The sequence below is a fragment of the Oryx dammah genome, unplaced genomic scaffold, assembly GCF_014754425.2.
Source record: "Oryx dammah isolate SB20612 unplaced genomic scaffold, SCBI_Odam_1.1 HiC_scaffold_3, whole genome shotgun sequence".
Taxonomy (NCBI): Eukaryota; Metazoa; Chordata; class Mammalia; order Artiodactyla; family Bovidae; genus Oryx; species Oryx dammah.
Window position 1 is genome coordinate 31,771,723 of NW_024070187.1, and position 25,871 is coordinate 31,797,593.

The 25,871-nt window shown below is 37.3% G+C and overlaps 1 protein-coding gene across 1 annotated transcript in view; it reads right to left on the reverse strand.

Moving 5' to 3' along the window:
* The window catches only part of GRID2 (glutamate ionotropic receptor delta type subunit 2), a 1,625,731-nt gene that overhangs the window by 1,437,211 nt on the left and 162,649 nt on the right, over positions 1-25,871 (reverse strand). The window lies entirely within an intron of this gene.

Below are 25,871 nucleotides of genomic sequence, written 5' to 3' on the forward strand. Positions count from 1 at the left end.
CGATATATCTGTTAAGTGAAATACTCAGTTGCAATGAAAGTTCATAAACCAGATCTATGCATATATAAATGGCAAACATCTGGAATGTGTTAACTGACAAAAATAAGTTATATAAATATACGTGTACTATGCATCATTTATATAACAATTTTAGAATGAAAAATAATAGATAAATATTTATGACAAATACACATGTAGCAAAAGAGGAATGATGAGTAAGGAAAGAAAATGAATCAGGGTGATGTGAATATTGAGCTTCTTAAGTTTCTTTCATGCAACATTCATTTCCAAAGCAATCTAATTATCAAAATGTTAATAACTGAAAAAAAGGTAATTGATGTACACTATTTTTCCTAAATTATTTCTTTTTATATCATGTATTTTCTGAAAAATAAAAACAATCAAGAATCTAATTTTACTAAATTCAGGGGGAAAAAAAGTTCAGGAAATATATGTGAAATTCAGAGTTCAGACTTTCAAATGATCCCTGCTTATTCTAGGAGTTTGAAAACTTATGATAATTATATTGCCAGTAAAAGCTTGAATAAGATAAAAGAAAGTAAATATAGCAATGGTAAGTATAAAATGACTTTTGAACTAAAATTAATGATCATAAATAACAATTTTAAGAGAGCTATCATTGAAGTCAATTATTTATTACAGATGGACATGCCTATAATTCTCAAATTTTACCACCTATATCTTCTGGAACTTTTATCCAGGCCTGTTTCCATGACATTCAGGAAGGAGGATATAAAGAGAGGCTGCATAATCTTTCCTGAGAAATATAGCATAGTAGGGTTCATTGAAGACCCTCTGTAAATAAAACTAATGAGTATTTAACTGGCATACATATTCATGCCACTGTATCTTATGTCTGGAACAATATCTTCTAAATTGTTATCTTGATCATACTCTATCTTCCTTTTTCTATATCTACATCAATATATCACATTACATAAAATAGGATGATTTGAGGCCAAATTTTTTGGTTCAAGCTATTATAAAATTGTCAGTAACACACAAACCTTCAAGTATTTATCTGTCAGGTTTCTCCAGAGAAACTGAACCAAGAGGATACACACACACATATGCATGCAGACAAGGGATACAAAGAGAAAGAGAGATTTATTTAAGAAATTGGCTCACTCATTGCAGAAATGCAGTTCAGTTCAGTTCAGTTGCTCAGTCGTGTCTGACTCTGCAACTCCATGAATCACAGCACGTCAGGCCTCCCTGTCCATCACCAACTCCCAGAGTTCACTCAGACTCACGTCCATCGAGTCAGTGATGCCATCCAGCCATCTCATCCTCTGTCGTCCCCTTCTTCTCCTGCCCCCAATCCCTCCCAGCATCAGAGTCTTTTCCAATGAGTCAACTCTTCACATGAGGAGGCCAAAATACTGGAGTTTCGGCTTTAGCATCATTCCTTCCAAAGAAATCCCAGGGCTGATCTCCTTCAGAATGGACTGGTTGGATCTCCTTGCAGTCCAAGGGACTCTCAAGAGTCTTCTCCAACACCACAGTTCAAAAGCATCAATTCTTCGGTGCTCAGCCTTCTTCACAGTCCAACTCTCACATCCATACATGACCAGTGGAAAAACCATAGCCTTGACTAGACGGACCTTAGTCGGAAAAGTAATGTCTGCTTTTGAATATATTATCTAGGTTGGCCATAAATTTTCTTCCAAGGAATAAGCATCTTTTAATTTCGTGGCTGCAATCATCATCTGCAGTGATTTTGGAGCCCCAAAAAATAAAGTCTGACATCGTTTCCACTGTTTCCCCATCTATTTCCCATGAAGTGATGGGACCAGATGCCATGATCTTCGTTTTCTGAATGTTGAGCTTTAAGCCAACTTTTTCACTCTCCTCTTTCACTTTCATCAAGAGGCTTTTGAGTTCCTCTTCACTTTCTGCCATAAGGGTGGTGTCATCTGCATATCTGAGGTTATTGATATTTCTCCTGGCAATCTTGATTCCAGCTTCTGTTTCTTCCAGTCCAGCGTTTCTCATGATGTACTCTGCATAGAAGTTAAATAAGCAGGGTGACAATATACAGCCTTGACGTACTCCTTTTCCTATTTGGAATCAGTCTGATGTTCCATGTCCAGTTCTAACTGCTGCTTCCTGACCTGCATACAGATTTCTTAAGAGGCAGGTCAAGTGGTCTGGTATTCCCATCTCTCAGAATTTTCCACAGTTTACTGTGATCCACACAGTCAAAGGCTTTGGCATAGTCAATAAAGCAGAAATAGATGTTTTTCTGGAACTCTCTTGCTTTTTCCATGATCCAGCGGATGTTGGCAATTTGATATCTGGTTCCTCAGCCTTTTCTAAAACCAGCTTGAACATCAGGGAGTTCACTGTTCACGTATTGCTGAAGCCTGGTTGCAAAATTTTAAGCATTACTTTACTAGCGTGTGAGATGAGTGCAATTGTGTGCTGGTTTGAGCATTCTTTGGCATTGCCTATCTTTGGGATTGGAATGAAAACTGACCTTCTCCAGTCCTGTGGCCACTGCTGAGTTTTCCACATTTGCTGGCATATTGAGTGCAGCACGTTCACAGCATCATCTTTCAGGATTTGAAACAGCTCCACTGGAATTCCATCACCTCCACTAGCTTTGTTCGTAGCAATGCTTTCCAAGGCCCACTTGACTTCACATTCCAAGATGTCTGGCTCTATATTAGTGATCACACCATCATGATTATCTAGGTCATGAAGATCTTTTTTGTACAGTTCTTCTGTGTATTCTTGCCACCGCTTCTTAATATCTTCTGCTTCTGTTAGTCCAGACCATTTCTGTCCTTTATCGAGCCCATTTTTGCATGAAATGTTCCCTTGGTATCTCTAATTTTCTTGAAGAGTTCTCTAGTCTTTCCCATTCTGTTGTTTTTCTCTATTTCTTTGCATTGATCGCTGAGGAAGCCTTTTTTATCTCTTCTTGCTATTCTCTGGAACTCTGCATTCAGATGCTTATATCTTTCCTTTTCTCCTTTGTTTTTCACCTCTCTTCTTTTCACAGCTATTTGTAAGGCCTCCCCAGACAGCCATTTTGCTTTTTTGCATTTTTTTTCCATGGGGATGATCTTGATCCCTGTCTCCTGTACAATGTCATGAACTTCATTCCATAGTTCATCAGGCACTCTATCTATCAGATCTAGGCCCTTCAATCTATTTCTCACTTCCACTGTATAATCATAAGGGATTTGATTTAGGTCATACCTGAATGGTCTAGTGGTTTTCCCTACTTTCTTCAATTTGAGTCTGAATTTGGTAATAAGGAGTTCATGATCTGAGACACTGTCAGCTCCTGGTCTTGTTTTTGTTGATAGTATAGAGCTTCTCCATCTTTGGCTGCAAAGAATATAATCAATCTGATTTCGGTGTTGACCATCTGGCGATGTCCATGTGTAGAGTCTTCTCTTGTGTTGCTGGAAGAGGGTGTTTGCTATGACCAGTGCGTTAAATTTCTTTCACAAATTTCTTTAACAATTAAGGGTCAAGAGTTCAATATAAACTTCGATATACATACTGATAAAGACCCATCATGATTAAATTTTGACTGTATCTTCTTTTACGTTTTCTGCATAAGCTCTTATGCCTTCTCTCTTGAAAGAAAATGCCATATTTCTTGAAAAACTCTGCTAATTTTCATATCAATCTTGAATTCACAAACTACTAATATGTTCCTAGCACAAAGCTGATGATCAACAAGTGATCCTGGGGGAAAAAAATCATTTAATGAATGAATAAATAATTAATACTAATGAGACATTCCTCCTTCATGTGAGATTAATACTCAATCTGACTTATATATATGGATAAAGCTTGCATTGTCTTTGATGCAAATGAAAGTAATATATTTTATACTTTATTTTTTCTATGTATATATACTATGCAAGGCATTGAGCTAAATGACCTAGATATAATCCTCACTTTTAAATTCCTTATAATGCAGCAGAGAGAGATAAATAATGTAATGTGAATTGTGATAAATGCTATAAGGGAAGTATAGTTAATATATCAGAGAGAATTATTTGATGAGAAAAAATACAATTACTTTCCATATAGGTAAGGAAAAGTCTCATGGAGTTCACATTATCTGAACTTAGTTTTAAAGAAGTTATAAACTGAGGTAACAGAAGGAATAAACAGAGGGAGGAGAAAATAACAAGCAGGAAGAATAATACAATCAAAAGCCTGAAGGTAAGAAAACATGGAATATATACACAATGTGGTAAGAGGCTCATGCCAGTCACAGGAAGTGTGGATAATAGGCCAAGAAAAAGAGGTCGAAGATAATATGTATTAACCCCTACCATATAATGAAGAAGAGAATTATTATGAGATGTTAGGCAAATGATTTTAAAAGAACAATACGTATGTGCATAATTTAGATAATAGGTAGATAAAAGGAATCAGATGATTGTTTAGGGAGTTACCATAAGAAGCCAGGACAGAGATGGAGAAATGGAAAATGTATTAAGACTCAACATTCAAAAAACTAAGCATTGCTTCATGGCAAATAAGGAAAAAATGGAAACAGTGACAGACTTTATTTTCTTGGGCTCCAAAATCTGTGGATGGTGACAAGCTATGAAATTAAAAGACACTTGCTCCTTAGAAGAAAAACTATGACAAACTTAGACAGCACATTAAAAAGCAAAGACATCACTTTGCTGATAAACATCCAGTCAAACATCTAGTCAAAGCTATGGTTTTTCCAGTAGTCGTGTAGGGATGTGAGAGCTGATCCATAAAGAAGGCTGAGTGCCATAGAACTGCTTTTGAATTGTGGTGCTGGAGAGTCTCTCAAGGAACTCTTGAGAGCCCCCTGAATAGCAAGGGGATCAAACCAGTCAATCCTAAAGGAAATGAACCCTGAATATTCATTGGAAAGACTTGATGCTGAAGCTGAATTTGTAATACCTTGGCCACCTCATGCCAAGAGCCAACTTATTAGAGAAGACCTTGATGTTAGGAAAGATTTAGGGTAGGAGAAGACGTGGGTGACAGAGGATGAGATGGTTGGGTGGCATCAGCAACTCAATGGAAATGAATTTGAGCAAACTCTGGAAGATGGTGAAAGATAGGGAGGCCTGGCATGCTGCAGTCCATGGGGTCTTAGAGTCAGACGTGACTTAGCAACTGAACAACAGCAACAATTCCCTATTAATGTACAGTTACATATCCATGTAATTTACAAATTGTTATTCCACACATAAGCTATAAGTGCTAGTATATGACAGATTCCAAATGTGACTCACAAAATAGATACTTCCTTTAGAATCACATCACACACACCTTTTCTGTTTCATTAATGTACGGTGGCTTTTGGAGATCTCCAACATTTTCATCAGAATTTCATCTTCTCCCCTACCTAATGTATTCAGTTGATACCAATATTGTAATTTTTAATGTGGTGTGGAAAAAAAATGATCTAATCAAGCTCTACTATATTCCCACTTATTAGGTCTTACTATAAAAATGTATTTCAAAGTTGAACTGAGGTGGATGAACCTAGAGCCTGTTATACAGAGCAAAGTAAGGCTGGAAGAGAAAAACAAATATCATATATTAATGCATATATATATATGGAATCTAGAAAAATAGTACCGATGAAGTATGTGCAGGGCAGGAATAAAGATGCAGATGTAGAGAATGGACTTGTGAACTCAGTGAGGGAAGGAGAGGGTGGGACGAACTGAGAGAGCAGCACTGACATACATATATTAACACATGCAAAATAGATAGCTAGCAGGAAGCCTCTATATAACATGGGGAGCCCCCGTGAGCTCTGCAATGACCTAGAGGGGCAAGATGGGGAGTGTGGGGGGAGGGAAGTTCAAGAGGAAGGGGAGGTACATGGCTGATTTGCATTGTTGTATAGCAGAAACAACACAACATTGTAAAGCAATTATCCTCCAATTAAAATTGCCTTTTAAAAAATAGATTCCAAGATGATACATGACTTCTCAAGATTTTTCAGTGTAGAATTTGATGTCAATGCCAAATTTCTCATGGGAAACTTTCCCGTTCTTATAGAAAATCCTAAAAGTATAAAGGAAGAAAATGTGGTTCTCAATACACACTGCATAATATTTCATATAAGCCGCTAATGTGAGTTTATTTTAGATTATTTATAATTTTTTCCCTACTCATTTCCAAAAATGCTAGAGGGATGATTTCTTTCTGGGAGACCTGCCAAAAAAGTTCATTTTAATGCTTCCATTGAGAAACACCTTTAGCACTTTTAGAAAGAAAACTTTCCATTGCAATATAATTTAGGAACTTGGAAAGATGAGAGAAAGTTCTAAATTTCTGACGCATCATCTACCAACTAATGTAAATAATCGCCAAATAAGTAAGATAAGCGACCTATAAAAAGGATACAATCTTTAAAAAACTGCTCAGTAAAATTCTTTTTTAAATGCATGAGGTGGCAGCAGTTTGTCTTTGGTTGAAAATAAAAATCTCTGTGATTTAATCAAAAGATTACAGGCAACATAAAAGAGTATAATTTACTATTACATTCTGGCATCAAAAAGTGACCTAAAGTTTATTAAGGCTCCCAAAGTAGAATGACATTCACCTGAAGATTATTTTTAACTGGTTACATTAGGACCCCTTCAGAGACCACTCCCCCTGCCCCATATTGGACTTCCCTGGTGGCTCAGTGGTAAGGAATCCACCTACCAATTCAGGAGACTCAGGAAATAAGAGATTCAATCCCTGGGTTGGGGAAATCCTCTAGAGGAGGACATAGCAATCCACTCTAGTATTCTTGCCTGGAGAAGTCCATGGACATAGGAGCCTGGTGGACTACTGCTCATAGGTTTGCACAGAGTCGTAGGCACAGAGACCCCCTAACACTCTCTTCAGCCTCACTTCCCATGTCATTAGTGCCAGCTCGCAGAGTCCCAGTCACAGTGGTCCTCTTCACTTCCTCAAGGGTTTTCTTAGGTTTTCTCTTCCCTCTCACTGGAACACTCTTCCTGCACCACTTCTTTTTCTGCTGTCTCCTCATTCTCTAGATTTCTTCTCCAATACCACTCCCTCAAGAACAGCTCCCCTGGCTCAACACTAGGTCAAGTTTCTGAATTATATATGCTTTCTGACATCCTGTACTTTTCCTTCCTACATGCTTCCTAGTTGTAATCAAATAATCAATTCTGTCTGCTTGAGGAATTTAAGAATGTTAGAAAATAAGTTTTTTGATTTAAATAATATTGGGATACAAGTTTTAAAAGAGCAGGAAAATGTTTCTGTTATTCACCTAAAAGTTAGTAGATGAGAAGTATTTTGCCTGTAAAACTTAATGAATTCTAATTGAATAAATGAATTAAAATATTACTCCAAATTTTTAAAATGAGACATTATTTTTTCCTTCATATAAATTCCAGGTGCTTCAAGGAAATGAGCTTTATTAGGTTTTTTCTAATTGTTTCACTGAGTAAAACTGAGAAGTAATTTCCCTTAAAATTGTTTTAATTAATACATATTTAAAGTAGTATAAAAGGTCACACTAATTTTCTTTCTGTAATCATGAAGCTATCAAATATTGGTTAGAAGCATAGCAGAGTCTCAACCATTTAGGAAAATATATTAAATGACATTTAAAACTCAACATTTTAGAAAGGATTTATTTTTAATACCACGGTGTTGTGTTTAGTAAGTTTGGGTAACACAAAAATTTGAATATTTGAAAAATGATCCAGACACAATGAAGAAGTGCAGATTTGATGTGAATGCCCCTCATGCTATATGTAACTACAGCATTTGCATATACATAAGATTCACATTCAGCAAACTCCTCCAGGAGATAGGATAGAACACAGAAGCCTGGTATACTGCAGTCCACAGGATCACAAAGAGTCTGACACAACTTAGCAACTAAACAACAACAAGATTCACATAACATATTTCAGAGATAAACATAATATATTTTTAGCTATGCTCTTGATGCACTTTACTGTATTTCTGTGGAGAATCAACATTTAGTTTCCTAAAGTTTCAAAAAATTTACATCAAGAAACAAGTACGATTCTGACCAACTTATTACTGTGTTTAATGCCAATTCCGCCTGCTCTTTATACTCACTCCTCTGTATTTTGTGCTATCCATGAAAATGCATGTCTCAAGTTTCCTGCTGTTCAAACGATAATTGACCAACAGCCCCAACTGCAGTGCACTATAATCGACCACTGCATTACTGCTAAAGCCATGTTACTCATGGATTATTCTTAGCTAATGATTGAGCAGGAGAGGATCACTAAGTCAGGCTAATTCCTGAAAGAAATAAGGCTCCTTCTGACAAGCAACTTTGGTACAAGGACTCCTGACTGGCCGGGTTGAAATTTTCTAAGAACATTGCTAAATCCAAGACTACTAATCCAACTTTTCTTCCTTGTCTCTGTCTTTCCCATCTTCGTTCACAGGGATCATACCTGCATCACTGTCTAATAATTCTCCCTGCCTCTTCTGGATTCTTTCCCTTTTTCCCTTATAGACATTTACCCAATAAATATCTTGCATAAGTAATTAGAATATGGAATTTGCATTTTAGAGAACAATATCATGTATATATACTCACATATGGGGCCTTCCCAGGTGGCGCTAGTGGTAAAGAACCCGCCAGCCAATGCAGGAGATAATAAAAGACACAGTTTCAGTCCCTGGGTCACAAAGATCCTTGGAGGAGGGCATGGCAACCCAGTCTAGTATTCTTGCCTGGACAATTCCATAGACAGAGGAGCCTGGCAGGCAACAGTCAACAGGGTCACAAACAGTCAGACACAACTGAAGTGACTTTGCACACATGCACATATACTCACAGGCTTCTGAGGTGGCACAGTGGTAAAGAACGTGCCTGCCAATGCACCTGCAGGAGATACAAGAGATGGGTTTGATCCCAGGTTGGGAAGATCCCCTGGAGTAGGAAATGGCCAAAAAAAAAAAAAAAGGCCTGAAAAATTACATGGACAGAGGAACCTGGCAGGCTATAGTCCATGGGGTTGCAAAGAGTTGGGCACAACTGAGCAATTGAGCATGCATATATGTTTACTTACATATATCACATATTCATAAGTGGATAAACAGAAAAAAAGATTAATAGATATGTATAAATACAGCTCTGTAAACTGTTAGTAAATGTGTTAGGTGACAACTTACAAAACATGGCATGCTTATTTACTTCATATATGTGTTTCTCACACACTCTACTTATATGTGGAAACTGAAAAGTGAAAGTGATAGTCATTCAGTCATATCTGATTCTTTGTGGCCCCATGGATTGTAGCCTGCCAGGTTTCTCTATCTAAAGAATTCTCCAAGAAAGAATACTGGAATGGGTAGTCATTCCCTTCTCCAGGACATCTTGCCAATCCAAGATCAAACCCCAGTCTCCTGCATTTCTGGCAGATTCTTTACCAACTGAGTTACCAGGGAAGTCACTTATGTGTATAACTCTCATTTTTATGCTTAAAATCACACAGAACCCTTCTTAAAGCCTGCATTAATAGTCTGAGGGGACAAAAGTTAATTTACTCTTGATAAATTTGCTAACCAAAGTATGATTGGCAATGTTGATACTAGTAATAGAGAACATTTCCAGATGCGCTTTAAACATTCACTTGTAGGGCATCTATGTTTAGTAGCCAAATATATATAAAAGTAGATTTCTATTAGTGTAAGTTCCATGAGAGGAGACTGAACATATCTTTTGTACTACTGGGTCCTTATGGCTTATAATAGTTATGAGTGGATAATGAACTGAATGAGGACTGACTGAATGAACATAAAGAAATTCCAAATATGATTAGCACATATTTGTGCTAATTCATAGAACACACATTCATAGAACAACACAGTTACAACTAAGTAAGCAAAATATGAGATAGCCTAATCCTGGCTTTGCCTTAGTGTTTAATCTCTGTTTATATTAAAGTCCAGACACCTCCAACTCATCTTTCTACACCTGTCCAATGCCTCATTTAAGTTCACTTTAAAATAAATTCTTATATCTGGGCTATTCTTACATTTGGGCCAAATAAAATTATTCTGAGAAAATACTCTTCAATACCCTAGTTTCTGTGAATTAACTCTGTCCTTTCTCAGCCAAGAATGTTCCAGATTGTCAATAAAAGCTACCACTTAAGCCTGAAATCAAAGTTGAACTCCTGTATAGGCCATAAATTTTCTGAATGGATTTCTTCTCTTCATAACATGGATAGGATTTGCCTCTACTTTTATTATGCATTTATCAAACTCTATATTTTAACATAATTTATTATTTCTACCCTGAGTACATCCATAAAAAATCAGGAATTGACTGCATCTTATTACAATTCTATTGCATGTATCTGTCTATACGTAGCAAATGATTTATATACTTTAAAAAACTGTAAATGCCTAGGGGTCAAATAATTTATTTCCCTCAGTTTTATCTTTCAAAATATTGGCCTCCAATTTTCCTGCCTTCAAATCTCTAGATGAATTCCTCCTAAATCCAGAGTGAACCTAGACAAATATTGATGACATAATGAATATCACTAATACTTAGAAGAACCTGCTTTTATGACACACCCAGAATTCATAAATCTGACTCAAATATTTATTCATTAATTAGCTAAGAGTGCTGTAATCTGGACTATTATACATTTTGTCAGTTTCAAAATCATGTGAGTCACTTTAGTCCAAATCTATCTTTCTAATTCTCAAAAATCAGAACTTGCAACTTCAGAATTCCCTGAACTGCACATATATAAATTACAGTACTAGGCAGTTATGAAAGTGTATTGTATATATGGTGCCGAACATATGCCTGTAGCAGGTTTTTTATATGTGGATTGAATAGTAACATTCCATATTTAAATGGTTGCTGCTGCTGCTGCTGCTGCTGCTGCTGCTAAGTCACTTCAGTCCTGTCCGACTCTATGTGACCCCATAGACAGCAGCCCACCAGGCTCCCTGATCCCTGGGATTCTCCAGGTAAGAACACTGGAGTGGGTTGCCATTTCCTTCTCCAATGCATGAAAGTGAATGAAAGTGAAGTCGCTCAGTTGTGTACTCTTAGTGACCCCACGACTGCAGCCTACCAAGCTCCTCCGCCCATGGGATTTTCCAGGCAAGATTACTGGAGTAGGGTGCCATTGCCTTCTCCATTTAAATGGTTACCCTATAATAAATTAAAATAATTTTATTTTTCACTTTCAATTTTATAGGAATAGTTTTCACCCATAAAAATCTGACATATCAAAATAAAGAAAACATTTACAGAAGATTCTTCAGAAAAATACCACTAAAAAGTATGAAAAGTAAGGATAACATCTAGATAAATTCAAGTAAGCAGAAATGGTCTTATTGAGCTAAAATTCCTCCATCAAAGCCTACCTCAGAACAATCATAGTTTGAAATAAAACACTAAAGTAAAGCTGAAAAAAGAAAATAAGAGAATAGAGCACAACTAAAAAACAGGCGAACACAATTCAATGAGCAGTGAAAATCAATGAAGGCAAAAAATGGTCCATTTTCACCTTGTTCATTTTCAGGGACAGACCAGATTTACTTCATTGATTTTCAGTGCTCATTGAGCTGTGTTTGCCTGTTCTTTCAAGAGCATATCATTTTCTTTCTATTTCTTTTTCAACTAGTAAGCAAGCCTTTTTGAACTCCTAAAGGCATTATGAAGACATGCTTAACGACTTATCACATTCTACTGCAGGGAATCCAGCCATTCACATTGTACAGTTTTAAATTCTGCACATATCAAGAGCCAAGAGAGGCACAGTAGATCAAAGTATAAGACATTGCTGGCAACGTAAACTTATCATTGAGGAAGTCTGACGTATGCGTGTGTGTTTAACAATTCTAAAACAACTTTATTTTCTAATATGAGAAGAACTTTTGTTTATAAGCAATAGTGACCAAACTTAGCAAGCTGTAAACAAAGCTGGAGTCATTATTTCTTATATGACATATTTGATACCCAGTGATAGAAGATTAAAAACTTTGAATCAACATGAATTATGTTTCACATGCTCATACTGTGAGCCAACATCCTCATTTTCTTTTAATCTAATTGCTGTCTCTGAGACTCAAAGCCCGCTTTGATTCAAATGTTTTGATAAAGGTGCTTCCCCACAAGGAAGAGCTTTCCTCACTGACTAAATTATTTCCACTAACTTTTGGTGTTCTGCAGATGTGACTTATAAAACTAAATATAATGGTAGGAAAGAGCTAATGAAACATTTATAAATCTATATAAAACTTGTAAATTTATATATAAATTCTGATATATCAATGAAATTGTCTTAAGTTACACGTATCAGCAAGAAAATATAGAAAGATTAGATCATACTACAAGTAAAATCTTAAATATAATACATCAATAAAAATAATAATAAATAGGCATAATATTTTGCAGTTATGACAAATAAAGTTATTTTATAAAGAGCCTATATAAAATATCAGAAAAAATACTAAAATTCTGATTATAAAAAAGGAAGAGTACACCCAAAGAAATTTTGTACAAGACAAATAAAAATGCATTCTCCACATTTGAAATAAATTTTCAACAGTAAGTTCTTCTAAGCCCAATAACTAGCATTTTGCAAACAACTGAGAAACAGTGAAGCATCATTTTCCATAAGTTAAAGAAATGAGCACCAAATAATAAGTTTTTGAACTGAATGTTTACCTTCTGGCAACATTGTAAGCAAATATTCAAAAATATGGTAATATCCTAGGGATAAATGGCAACCCACTCCAGTGTTCTTGCCTGGAGAATCCCAGGGACAGAGGAGCCTGGTGGGACCTGGTGGGCTGTCGCATAGAGTCAGACATGACTGAAGCGACTTAGCAGCAGCAGCAGCATAGACCCCCAAAACAGTCCCATATATAGTAAAACTTGACAGTTAACCATATGTAATTGTAAAAAAAAAACCAACTAAATCATGTCATCTAATAAAATGTTGAACAATAATTTGTAATTATTTTTATAGGTAATATGGAAAATGTTATAATGTCAGTTGATAGAGGGATTATGTATTAGATGGATATTAAGACTACAATAATCTTTGCCAGTAAATATCATAGAATAAAAAAATGGAAGCTAAGGCTCCAGAAAGTTTGCAATCATTCCAGTTCAGTTCAGTCTCTCAGACCTGTCCAACTCTTTGCAACCCATGAACCACAGCACAGCAGGTCTCTCTGTCCATCACCAAATCCTGGAGTTCACCCAAACCCATGTCCATCGAGTCGATGATACCATCCAACTATCTCATCATCTATCGTCCCCTTTTCCTCCTGCTCTCAATTGTTCCCAGCATCAGAGTCTTTTCAAATGGGTCAGCTCTTCTCAACAAGTGGCCAAAGTATTGGAGTTTCAGCTTCAACATCAGTCCCTCCAAAGAACACCCAGGATTGGTCTCCTTTACGATGGACTGGTTGGAACTCCTTGCAGTCCAAGGGACTCTCAAGAGTATCCTCCAAGACCACAGTTCAAAAGCATCTAGTCTCCAGCGCTCTGCCTTCTTTATATCCCAACTCTTAAATCCACACATGACTACTGGAAAAACCACAGCCTTGACTAGACAGACCTTTGCTGGCAAAGTAATATCTTTGCTTTTTAATATGCTGTCTAGGCTGGTCAGTCTTCAGCAATACGTGAACCGCAAAATTCCAGATGTTCAAGCTGGTTTTAGAAAAGGCAGAGAAACCAGAGATCAAATTGCCAACATCCGCTGGATCATGGAAAAAGCAAGAGAGTTCCAGAAAAACATCTATTTCTGCTTTATTGACTATACCAAAGCCTTTGACTGTGTGGATCACAATAAACTGTGAGAAATTCTGAAAGAAATGGGAATACCAGACCACCTGACCTGCCTCTTGAGAAACCTGCATGCAGGTAAGGAAGCAACAGTGAGAACTGGACATGGAACAACAGACTGGTTCCAAATAGGAAAAGGAGTACTTCAAGGCTGTATATTGTCACCCTGCTTATTTAACTTCTATGCAGAGTACATCATGAGAAACGCTGGACTGGAAGAAACACAGGCTGGAATCAAGATTGCTGGAAGACATATCAATAATCTCAGATATGCAGATGACACCACCCTTAAGGCAGAAAGTGAAGAGGAACTCAAAAGCCTCTTGATGAAAGTGAAAGAGGAGAGTGAAAAAGTTGGCTTAAAGCTCAACTTTCAGAAAATTAAGATCATGACATGTGGTCCCATCACTTCACGGGAAATAGATGGGGAAACAGTGGAAACAGTGTCAGATTTTATTTTGGGGGGCTCCAAAATCACTGCAGATAGTGACTGTAGCCATGAAATTAAAAGACGCTTACTCCTTGGAAGAAATGTTATGACCAACCTAGACAGCATATTCAAAAGCAGAGACATTACTTTGCCAACAAAGGTCCATCTAGTCAAGGCTATGGTTTTTCCTGTGGTCATGTATGGATGTGAAAGTTGGACTGTGAAGAAAGCTGAGCGCTGAAGAATTAATGCTTTTGAACTGTGGTGTTGGAGAAGACTCCTGAGAGTCCCTTCGACTGCAAGGAGATCCTACCAGTCCATTCAAAGGAGATCAGTCCTGGGTGTTCTTTGGAGGGACTGATGCTAAAGCTGAAACTCCAATACTTTGGCCACCTCATGAGAAGAGTTGACTCATTGGAAAATACTCTGATGCTGGGAGGGATTGGGGGCAGGAGGAGAAGGGGTCGACCCAGGATGAGATGGCTGGATGGCATCACTGATTCGATGGACGTGAGTCTGGGTGAACTCCGGGAGTTGGTGATGGACAGGGAGGCCTGGTGTGCTGCGATTCACGGTGTCGCAAAGAGTTGGACATGACTGAGCGACTGAACTGAACTGAACTGATGGGACCTAATGCCATGATCTTAGTTTTCTGATGTAGAGCTTTAAGCCAACTTTTTCACTCTCCTCTTTCACTTTCATCAAGAGGCTTTTGAGTTCTTCTTCACTTTCTGCCATAAGGGTGGTGTCATCTGCATATCTGAGGTTATTGATATTTCTCCCAGCAATCTTTATTCCAGCTTGTACTTCCTCCAGCCCAGTGTTTCTCATGATGTACTCTGCATATAAGTTAAATAAGCAAGGTGACAATATACAGCCTTGATGTACTCCTTTTCCTATTTGGAACCAGTCTGTTGTTCCATGTCTAGTTTTTACTGTTGCTTCCTGACCTGCATGCAGGTTTCTCAAGAGGCAGGTCAGGTGGTCTGGTATTCCCATCTCTTTCAGAATTTTCCACAGTTTATTGTGGTCCACACAGTCAAAGGCTTTGGCATAGTCAATAAAGCAGAAATAGATGTTTTTCTGGAACTCTCTTGCTTTTTCCATGATCCAGCGGGTGTTGGCAATTTGATCTCTGGTTTCTCTGCCTTTTCTAAAACCAGCTTGAACATCTGGAAGTTTACAGTTCACGTATTCCCGAAGCCTGACTTGGAGAATTTTAAGCATTACTTTACTAGCATGTGAGATGAGTGCATTTGTGCAGTCGTTTGATCATTCTTTGGCATTGTTAGCAATGATTGAGCATAAATGGGACTGAGAATAATATTTCTTTATTATGTTGATTATGCTCATATTGTGAGCCAATAAATATTTTGATAAAATATTTAAGTGTGTTTATATTCATATGTACTCAACTATACCTCATGCAGTCTTTACTACATGTTTTATTTGATTTCAACAATTGTATATGTTTTACAAACTTGTCAGTTTTAGGTTCTCTTCCATTCACTTAAATTTTTGTACATGTTGTTCTTCATACTATATTAATTACTAATATACCACTTTTCTAATTGGTCAGTGTATAATTTACTAAGTTTATAGTAAAACAAACCTGCATTAAAACTAATTCACTCACAATGAAAATCAATATTGCTGTTCCCCAGAGGAGACTTATTTGAACACGTCTGTGGACCAGTCATTTCACGTAAGTTTACTTGGCCATGGAGTCCCCAAGTATGAGAAATGCACTTATTATTTGATTATTTTTCAACAAGAAGTTAAGTGCTGTGAGAACCAGCTATTTATAAAGGAAAGATTGGAAAATAATATGACTGTGTGGGCTGATGGAAATGGCAACTAATATTTGGTTTGGAAAATAAACATGAAGGGACTCTACTGTGACTAAGAAGAGCACTTGACACCCTTCAGCTGATTTCACTCACACAGATGTACGCAATCTGCCCTTAGCTGGTCTGCCAACAGTTTGCCTAGGATGATATCACCATAGGCACTTCTAAAGATAATTTTATTTTTTTTCTCTACAGGGTCTTAACCCTTTAATTCTTTTACTTTACTGACAGAAGGAAATCACATCAACAAAACAAATCTATTTTTGAGGACTGAAGAAACATATCATTACATACATATGAACTGCAATATATTTTATGTAAAGTTATTTTTGTAAACTAAATGCATTAATATATGAAGTATATACTTATGGTTCCTTTTAAATACTAAATATAATACCACTATTATAAAAGTATTTCATTTAAGGAAAATAATTAATATATGAACTCTTAGGATTGCAAGTACTGTTTGGTAATCTCATTTAGTGTTTCTTAGCCCTACTGAATAGTTGAGATGCTTTAAAGAAATGAATAAACAAAACATTCTCAGGCTTTACAGCAGATCTGCTGAAAGGAACTGAAAAAAAGGGATAGTACAAGAATAAATCTAGGACTCTGCATTAATTTGAAAGTTACCAGGTTGGTCTCATCATTTGCAAATACTTTCTCCCATTCCATAGGCTGTTTGGTTTTGGTTTCCTTTACTGTTCAAAAGCTTGTAAGCGTCATTAAGATTCATTTGTTTATTTTTGCTTTCATTTCTACCGCCTTGGGAGACTGACCTAAGAAAACATTGGTTAGATTTATGTCAAAGAATACTCTGCCCATGATCCCTTCTAGGAGTTTTAGGTGTCTTGTCTTATATTTATGTCTGTAAGCCATTTTGAATTTATTTTTGTGCTGGTGTGATGGTGTATTCCAATTCATTGACAGATGAATGTATAAAGAAGATGTGGTACGTATATACAATGGAATATTACTCAGCCATAAAAAGAACAAAATAATGCCATTTGTAGAAACATGAATGCAACTAGAGATTATCATACTGAGTGAAGTAAATCAGAAAGAGAAAGACAAATATCAACGCTGTGTGATATCACTTATATGTGGAATATAAAATAGGGCACAAGTGAACTGCTCTACAAAACAGAAACCGACTCACAGATACAGAGAATAGACTTATGGCTGCCGAGGAGTAAGCATGGATGGACTGGGAACTGGGTGGGGTTAGTGGTGCAAACTATTACATATACAATGGATAAACAAGGTCCTACTATATAGCACAGGGAACTATATTTGATATCCTGGCGTAAACCATAATTGAAAACAACATAATAAAGAATGAATAGACATATACAACTGAATCACTGCTTTACAGCAGAAATTAACATGGTAAATCAACTATACTTAAAGAAAGCCATCAGGCAAAATGTGGAAACCTCTGCTTTATGAAGAGATTTCTGTCCTTCGCATTTCACCCAAATGGTCCAGTAACCTTTACAAAGTGTTACAGTGTGTGAGTGAGTGAAAGTTGCTCAGTCATGTCCTTCTCTTTGTGACCCCCATGGACTATATGGTCCATGGAATTCTCCAGGCCCTAATACTGGAGTAGGTAGCAATTCCCATCTCCAGATATCTTCCCAACCCAGGGAACGAACCCAAGTCTCCCACACTGCAGGTGGATTCTTTACCAGCTGAGCCACCAGGGAAGCTCCTGCTACAGTGGAGCAGCCTAAATATTTACAGACATTATAGGTCACTTTGCAAGAGTCAAGTGAACACATTAAACAGAGGTAGAGTCACTAAAGAATAAATGAGAAGGCCCCCAAACCAAGGAGATATTGAGGGTACAGCTATGAATTTGTTTCAGTGAAGCCTAGCTAAGATTCAGATTGTATCTCCCATATCAGATAACTCTACGGTGGATTCAGGGCAAAGAATTCACATTGAGGCTCAGGAGAGGGCCAAGCAAAACTTAGCAAAGAAAGAAAGAATTATAGTAGCAACTGTTTAGTAAAGACACACAACACTTTCTATCTCTCTTCTCTAACCAAATACACTGGAGTAGTTATACCTTAAAAAGAAAGAGAGGGATATATATCTCAGAGTCAGCCTATGATCAGCCTCCTTTCCACTCTAAGCTATCATTTTCTCAGTTTAAAGCCACACAGGAAAGATGGAAGAAAACACAATTTAAACCAAACTTGAGACCAGAGTTATAACTGAATATTAATAACAAAATGGATTAGAAAAAATTAAAAATTTATACCAATGGCATTAAAGCATGGGGCATGATTATCTGAGATGAAACTACTCATTGGGAAAAATTCATAATTATGCCCAAACCAAAATAAGACTACTCAATAAATCAAGCAAAATATATTAATGCAGCCTATAGAAATTTAAGTTTACTTTTTTTGGAACTACATCACAGTGGGGCTAGTCTCTATTCAAATCCCTAAGAAACCTGGTTTGTTTCTAAGTAAGCTCTTCCTTACACTGTTCTTATTTCATGTTTTGTTGGATTTGAGCACAGTACCATATATTTATACCTGCTATATTTATTGTAAGATTTATCCCATTGCTCTTTTTGTATCCCAAATCTGTCACTCAGCATATCACCTTTTTATCTCTCTCAGCTTTAATTTGCAAGTTTGATATAGGCTCCCTCAATGTTTTCATGGCTGTTTCAAAGATTTGAAACAAATGAGAGAAAATTCAGGCAAGAGCCCTGAATCTTTTAACTGAAGGAAGCTTTCTCTACTTTTATATGCTGATAGAGGTGGCACAGCAGTAAAGAATCCACCTGCAGTACAGGAGACATGTTTCAATCTCTGGGTAAGGAAGATCTTGACCTAAGAAATAGCAACCCATTCCAATATTCTTGCCTGGAGAATCCCATGGACAGAGGAACCTGGCAGACTACAATCCATGGAGTCACAAAGAGTTGGACATAACTGAGAACGCATGCACTTCTATTATGGAGCACAAAGGCAAAGATCTCCATGATATCCCATCTCCCTAAATTGACTGGGATATAAGATTATGGTTAAAAACCTGAATTCCAGGACCAGACAATCTGTGATTAAAACTACACACCTGCTACCGGTTGACCTGAGTTTATACAATGAAGAAAGTAATATCATCTACTTAGATGATAGAACTGTTCACAAGATCAAATGAGTTAAGAAATATGAAATAATTAGAAATATCAGGTATACAAAACTCTTATATAAATATCAGATATTTTTACTAGATGATGGTTATTAAAGTCCAGATACAGGACATTGACTACAGTTGCCTAATAATCACAATCCTATCACAGGCAAACAAATATAAATGTATATCTAGCATAACTTGGGCTTCCCTGGTGGCCCAGATGGTAAAGAATCCGCCTGCAATGTGAGCAACCTTTCATTTTGTAAAGCCAATCCAGATTCTGGTTATCATTTTTTCTAATAATTTCTTATAGATTTGTCTGAAAAAGTTTTCTTCACATTTTTGAAAAAATATTTACTTGTTTAAATAGCAAATAAGTGACCTCAAAAAGTGTATCAATTATGTAAATAAACTGTCAAACTGTGCAAAATTTTTAGAATATATTCTGGCTGTCACCATTTATTTTGTTGTTATAGAGATTGTAAAGATGTTTAAAAAGAAAATCAAAGGGAAATTCTTTTTTCATTAATCCTCGTGGTATAAATGGCATCTCTACTTGAGAGGGAGCTTCCCATGTGGCGCTAATAGTAAAGAACCCACCTGCTAATACAGGAGACATAAGAGACATGGGTTCAATTCCTGGGTCAGGAAGATCCCTTGGGGGGAGGGCATGGCAACCCACTCCAGTATTCTTGCCTGGAGAATCCCATGGACAGAGGAGACTGGTGGGCTAGAGTCCATAGGGTTGCACAGACTTGGACATGGCTGAAGTGACTTAGTACATATGCATGTGCTTGAGAGGAAGTAGAACATGCTATGAAACTCTCTCAAAGAACTGGCAGTAAGACAGAAACCCAGTTTACCAGATTTGGCTGTAGTTCTATGATATACTACTTGAATAACACATTGCACAAGAGACTGTTGAAAGAGCAAGGTTTGTGTATCTAAGTGTTTTCTTTCAGAAAACTTGAGAGTTAAATCAGAGCAAAGAAGAAAATTTGGAAATAAATATTAAAAGGCAATGGTAGGATTTTTAAGTCTGTAGCATAGTAGCCAATGAAAAGCTGGAACAACCAGCAGGAACATATGCCTGTGGATAAATATAGGTATCAAAGAACACAGAGAAAAGTAACATACCATACAAACACTTAAGATTGTTTGAGTGAAAAGGAAATATATGTGTGTGTGTGTGTGTATATATATATATTTTATATATGCATATGTATATATGTCTGTACATACATACACACACAGCCTCCAGAAGGATTCTATAAAGTTACAACACAGTGTATTATCCCTGTTAATATTCCATTGCACTGTAGTTGTTCAAGATTATTTTTATACTTCACAGTTGGAAACAACAAAAGGAATAAGTTAAACAAATTAAAAATAAAAACAAAGACTCCCCCCAAAAAAAACAGGATATGCTGAATAGTAGTAGTTTTTAATAAATGAACCAAAATTAGATGTTCAAAACTATGCATAAAATTTCTTAGCTCTATAATACCAATTTGTGAGAATTTCATCTTGAAAGAATGTTAGAAGAAATGTTTTTCTTTAATTACCACATGGGAATGCCAGACCAACTCACCTGCCTTTTGAAAAACCTGTATGCAGGTCAAGAAACAACAGTTAGAACTTGACATGGAACAAAAGACTGGTTCAAAACTGGGAAAAGAAATACATCAAGGTTATATATTCTCACCCTGTTTATTTAACTTATATGCAGAGTACATCATGAGAAATGCTGGGCTGGATGAAGCACAAGCTCGAATCAAGATTGCCAGGAGAAATATCAATAACCTCAGATATGCAGGTAATACCACCCTTATGGCAGAAAGCGAAGAGGAACTAAAGAGCCTCTTGATGAAAGTGAAAGACGAGATTGAAAAAGTCGGCTTAAAACTCAACATTAAAAAAACAAAGATCATCACATCTGGTCCCATCACTTCATGGCAAATAGATGGGGAAACAATGGAAACAGTGACAGACTTTATTTTCTTGGGCTCCAAAATTACTGCAGATGGGGACTGTAGACATGAAATTAACATGCTTCCTCCCCAGGAAAAAAGCAATGATCAAACTGGACAGCATATTAAAAAGCAAAGACATTACTTTGCAGACAAACACTCATCGAGATAAAGCTATGGTTTTTCCAACAGTCATGTATGGATGTGAGAGCTGGACCATAAATAAGGCTAAGTACCAAAGAATTGATGTTTTTGAACTGTGATGTTAAAGAAGACTTTTGACGGTCGCTTGGACTGCAAGGAGATCCAACCAGTCAATCCTAAAGGAAATTAATCCTCAATATTCACTGGAAGGGCTGATGCTAAAGCTGAAGTTCCAATACTTTGGCCATCTGATGTGAAGAACTGACTCATTAGAAAAAAGCTGATGTTGGGAAAGTTTGAAGGCGGGGGGAGAAGGGGATAGCAGAGGGAAAGATGGTTGGATGGCATCAGAGACTCAATGAACTTGATTTGGAACAGGCTCTGGGAGATGGTGAAGGACAGGGATGCCTAGTGTGCTGCAGTCCATGGTATTGCAAAGAGTGAAATATGACTGAGCAACTGAACAACAACAGTATACAGCAATGAAAAAATTTTAATTAATTGTTACATGCATTCCTGAAGTTTTCGGTTAGCTCAAACACTTGGTATTTTCATATTTATTAAATTAAAAGTATGTTGCCCATCGCCCAAAGGAAAGCACTTTCACATACTGATGGTTAATATAGATAATATTATTTTTGTCCTCCAAGAATTGTTCGTTTAAAGGCAATTGTGACTTTAATGTTCAGTTAAGTTAAGTTCAGTCACTCAGTCATGTCCAACTCTTTACAACCCCATGAATTGCAGCACACGAGGCCTCCCTGTCCATCACCAACTCCCAGAGTTCACCCAAACTCATATCCATTGAGTCGGTGATGCCATCCAGCCATCTCATCCTCGGTCGTCCCCTTCTCCTCCTGCCCCCAATCCCTCCCAGCATCAGAGTCTTTTCCAATGAGTCAACTCTTCGCATGAGGTGGCCAAAGTATTGGAGTTTCAGCTTTAGCATCAGTCCCTCCAAAGAACATCCAGGGCTGATCTCCTTTAGAATGGACTGGTAGGATCTCCTTGCAGTCCAAGGGACTCGCGAGAGTCTTCTCCAACACCACAGTTCAAAAGTAGCAATTCTTTGGCGCTCAGCTTTCTTCACAGTCCAACTCTCACATCCATACATGAATACTGGAAAAACCATAGCCTTGACTAGATGGACCTTTTTGGCAAAGTAATGTCTCTGCTTATGAATATGCTATCTAGGTTGGTCATAACTTTTCTTCCAAGGAGTAAGCGTCTTTTAATTTCATGGCTGCAATCACCATCTGCAGTGATTTTGGAGATCCCAAAAATAAAGTCTGACACTGTTTCCACTGTTTCCCCATCTGTCTCCCATGAAATGATGGGACCAGATGCCATGGTCTTAGTTTTCTGAAAGTTGAGCTTTAAGCCAACTTTTTCACAATCCTCTTTCACTTTCATCAAGAGGCTTTTGAGTTCCTCTTCACTTTCTGCCATAAGGGTGGTGTCATCTGCATATCTGAGGTTATTGATATTTCTCCCGGCAATATTCATTCCAGCCTGTGTTTCTTCCAGCCCTGCGTTTCTAATGAGGTACTCTGCATATAAGTTAAATAAGCAGGGTGACAATATACAGCCTTGACGTACTCCTTTTCCTATTTGGAACCAGTCTGTTGTTCCATGTCCAGTTTTTACTGTTGCTTCCTGACCTGCATATAGGTTTCTCAAGATGTTCCAGCTTGAACATCTGGAAGTTCACAGTTCATGTATTGCTGAAGCCTGGCTTGGAGAATTTTGAGCATTACTTTACTAGCGTGTGAGATGAGTGCAATTGTGCGGTAGTTTGAGCATTCTTTGGCATTGCCTTTCTTAGGGACTGGAATGAAAACTGACCTTTTCCAGTCCTGTGGCCACTGCTGAGTTTTCCAAACTGTATAGGAGACAGGGATCAAGACCATCCCCATGGAAAAGAAATGCAAAAAAGCAAAATGGCTGTCTGGGGAGGGCTTACAAATAGCTGTGAAAAGAAGAGAAGTGAAAAGCAAGGAGAAAAGGAATGATATAGCATCTGAATGCAGAGTTCCAAAGAATAGCAAGGAGAGATAAGAAAGCCTTCCTCAGCGATCAGTGCAAAGAAATAGAGGAAAACAACAGAATGGGAAAGACTAGAGATCTCTTCAAGAAAACTAGAGATACTAAGGGAATATTTCATGCGAAGATGGGCTCGATAAAGGACAAAAATGGTATGGACCTAACAGAAGCAGAAGATATTAAGAAGAGGTGGCAAGAATACACAGAAGAACTGTACAAAAAAGAGCTTCACAACCCAGATAATCATAATGTTGTGATCACTCACCTAGAGCCAGACATCCCGGCATGTGAAGTCAAGAGGGCCTTAGAAAGCATCATTACGAACAAAGCTAGTGGAGGTGATGGAATTCCAGTTGAGCTATTTCAAATCCTGGAAGATGACTTTAATGTCATGTTTACAAATTTGGGGTACGCTTTCACAGACAATAAGATCCACAATTATGTTAATGTTCTTTTCAATATGAAGACATGGAAGCCAGTCCTAAATCCTCACTTATCAGAAAACCTTCTATGTGAAGTTCTAGATGAATCTTAATATCTTCTCACATAGTACAGTGATTCCTAGGTTCCCCAAAACCGCACCAAATAGTGTCAGATACAACACAAATCCTATCACAAGGGGTAAAGGAAATTTAAGGATTAAAAGAAAGCAGTCTTATCAGTTTATTCTGACATAACCCCTCTATGACAATATCCTGGAAAAATATACCCTAGGACTAGGTATCTACAGTAATGCAGAATTCACTGTTTCCTAAGGCACCCCATTCTAGAACCAATCATAGAGACTTATTCCTCACAGTAAGTTTAAAGTCTTCCTCATTACAACTTCATTGATGAATCCTAGTTCTTTCCTCTGTAGTGCTGTAGAAACGTTAAAGCATCTTTTACAAGAGAACTCTGCTAGCATTTAGAAAAACAGTAAAAATTGTTTATTCTCCAGGACAAAGCTCCTAGCACCTTAAGCAAGTCTTCATACATTGTTATACACATGGACTCACTCTCTGGTTCATTCTGCTCCACATAGGGTTCAGTTTATCAAATATTTCTCATAAAGTATAATCCGATATAAAAGAAGAAGAGAACTAACACCTGCTCTGATTTAAATACACAAGATCTCATGAGAGGCGTAGCAGATTTTTGTTACTCATTGTACAAAACACATTTATCTTTTTCACAGATGTGATACTGTGTTTCTGTACATTGTCTTCAGCTAGATTTGGTCCTCATTTACTTTTTGACAGTTATGGCTTATTATTATTTTCTTTTAAGAATTCTGTTGAAAACTACAACGGTATCACCTCACATCAGCCAGAATGGCTATTATCAAAAAATCCACACAATAAACTCTGAAGAGGGTGTGGAGAGAAGGGAATGAAAGGTTGTGGTGTGAGCCATGTGCTACGCCAGGATTCATGACCTCCAGAGAGGATTTCAATCCAGGGCCAGAGGAAAGGCTTGACCATTCTGAGCTTTTTGTATAGCAATGATTTATTAAAGTATGAAAGAGATAGGGAAAGTTTCTGACATAGACATCAGAAGGGGACAGAAAAAATGCCCCCTTGCTAGTTTTTAGCAAGGCGTTTTACATCTGTTTGGAGAAGGAAATGGCAACTCACTCCAGTACCCTTGCCTGGAAAATCCAATGAACAGAGAAGCCTCATAGACTACTCTCCATGGGGTCGCAAAGAGTGGGACAGGACTGAGTGACTTCAATTTTCTGTCTCTTAGCAAGCTTATAATCAAATAAAAGAAACACCTCAAGGCTGAGGGAGTTTCACCAGGCCCCTCTTCCACATTATGCATTTTTGAGATAGGATGGCAAGAGGTGTGTTATCCCTGGCCATAAAACAATTGACATGAACTGGTCTGTTGAGCCATTATCAGCCCAGGGTTTGAGAAAAGAAAAGAAAAAAAAGTTAGTGTCAGGCGGAACTGATTTGAAGAAAGGCAGATTCCAAAGCAAATACACAGTTTCATTAACACAGTTTAAGAAAAACATTTCCATAAGAAAAATGCATCGGTTAGCTCAAGGTTTGAGAAAAATTAAGTTCAGGAAGAAACAGGTGTTCTCAACAGAGAAGGGAAAGAAAAAAAAAAGTCTGTCACTTGCATTTTATTTCCTCCAGCCTCTTGGTGACCTCTGGCATTCCTGCTTGTTAACCCTGTCAGGAACCCTCCTACAGTATTGGTAGGGATGTAAATTTGGTACAGCCACTAAGTAGAACATTATGAAGGTTCCTTAAAAAAATAAAAAGAGCTACTATATACTATACATATATTCAGCAATCTCACTCCTGGGCATATATCCTGAGGAAACAATAACTGGAAAAGATACATGTACCCCAGTGTTCACTACAGCACTATTTACAATAGCTGGAATATGAAAGCAAATTAAATATCCATAAAGAAGATGTGGTACATATATACAACAGAATATTATTCAG